Source organism: Ailuropoda melanoleuca, chromosome 12 (genome assembly GCF_002007445.2).
Source record: "Ailuropoda melanoleuca isolate Jingjing chromosome 12, ASM200744v2, whole genome shotgun sequence".
In the NCBI taxonomy this organism is placed as follows: Eukaryota; Metazoa; Chordata; class Mammalia; order Carnivora; family Ursidae; genus Ailuropoda; species Ailuropoda melanoleuca.
Window position 1 is genome coordinate 74,208,343 of NC_048229.1, and position 1,435 is coordinate 74,209,777.

Below are 1,435 nucleotides of genomic sequence, written 5' to 3' on the forward strand. Positions count from 1 at the left end.
ATATTCCATTTCAGCAGCCTACTCAATTTTAGATGAAAGTGCCATTTATTATAGCGCAGCTTTGCTGCTTTCAGGAGACCCATGAACCTTAATACTGAAAATATTTAAGATGGTGTTCATGTGTTCTTGTTTATTACTAGTGGCTTTAGTGTCATCTTCAGCAAATCATTTTGACATATTTTCAAGTTTTTTCATGACTAGGTAGGCCTTCTACCATGTTTATACATTCAGATCTCCTCATATGGCGTGTTAACCAGAATCCTTTGGTTTCAGCGTTACTGAAACATAGGCGTCCTCTCCATGACAATAAAGTAGACTTATCGGTTTTGCCCACTGCTGAGTGGTACAGGTTTTTATTAGAATAGATTCTTTGTTAATGTTGGTTTCTCATTTATAAAACCATTCATTGTTTACAATATTGCAGCAGTGATTGTTGAATTAGATACTGATGAATATATATATTTGTTTCTTAGTCATAACTATTATATATTCTTACGTATATATAAGCCTGATTTCTGTTGGCTCTTATTTTAAATATTCCTGACATTTCTAACAACCCATCATTTGAATTTCACTAGATTTTATTAGCCACCCAGCCAATTCCTTATATTTTTGAAATACGGTCAACCAAAATACAAACGTACAGTCGAAGACGACCAGCTTACTGGGATCATAGAGAGTCATATTTTAAAGTACTGCCATAAATTCTGCAATATCAAATTCATATTCTTTGTTCCAGAAGTTCCATTGTAGGGCTTTATCCTATCCATAGGCACAAATGTGAAAGTGCATGCACACAGACATATTCTGTAGCCTTGCTTATAAAAGTCAAAGAATGGGAACAGCCTAGATGCCCATCAGGAAGCTTTATTAGTTACATGTTCACAAGGCATCCATTCAACAATCATGTTATGCAGTCACTAACCTGAGTGGCCCAGCCTTATGTGTACTGAATGGCATAATTTTCCAAGTCTTGAAATGAAAAAAAAAAACACAAACTAGAGAACAACACAATTAAGGAATGAAGAACACAAACGCAAACATACTTGAACACCCTTTGAATGTCTCTGCAAGGTTACCAAAGAAACTGGGAGCAGTGGCTCCCTCTCAGAAGGAGACACAGGTGAATTTTCTTCCATGTGCTAAAATTGCTTCTTAATAAATTATTTTTTAATTACCTCACATGGTACCAAGCAAGAGCTCAATAAATATTTGTTGATTGATTTTTTTCAAGTGCTCTGTAGTGTGTATGAACAACTCCAAGAGTTTCCATAGCACGCACTTATTATTCAGAAAGGCTAGCTGTTTTATTTATTGACTTGGATCATGAATAGACTAACTAAATAGGCCTGAGCACTGGATTCATAATCTTGTCATCTACATTTTAAATAATTTATTCTGGTTGTATTTCTTGTTTTGACACTGAGCAGTGCAG

The 1,435-nt window shown here is 35.1% G+C and overlaps 1 protein-coding gene across 1 annotated transcript in view; it reads left to right on the forward strand.

Moving 5' to 3' along the window:
- DYNLRB2 (dynein light chain roadblock-type 2) overlaps positions 1–1,435 on the forward strand; it is an 11,118-nt gene that overhangs the window by 7,556 nt on the left and 2,127 nt on the right. The gene's annotated exons all lie outside the window — the stretch shown is intronic.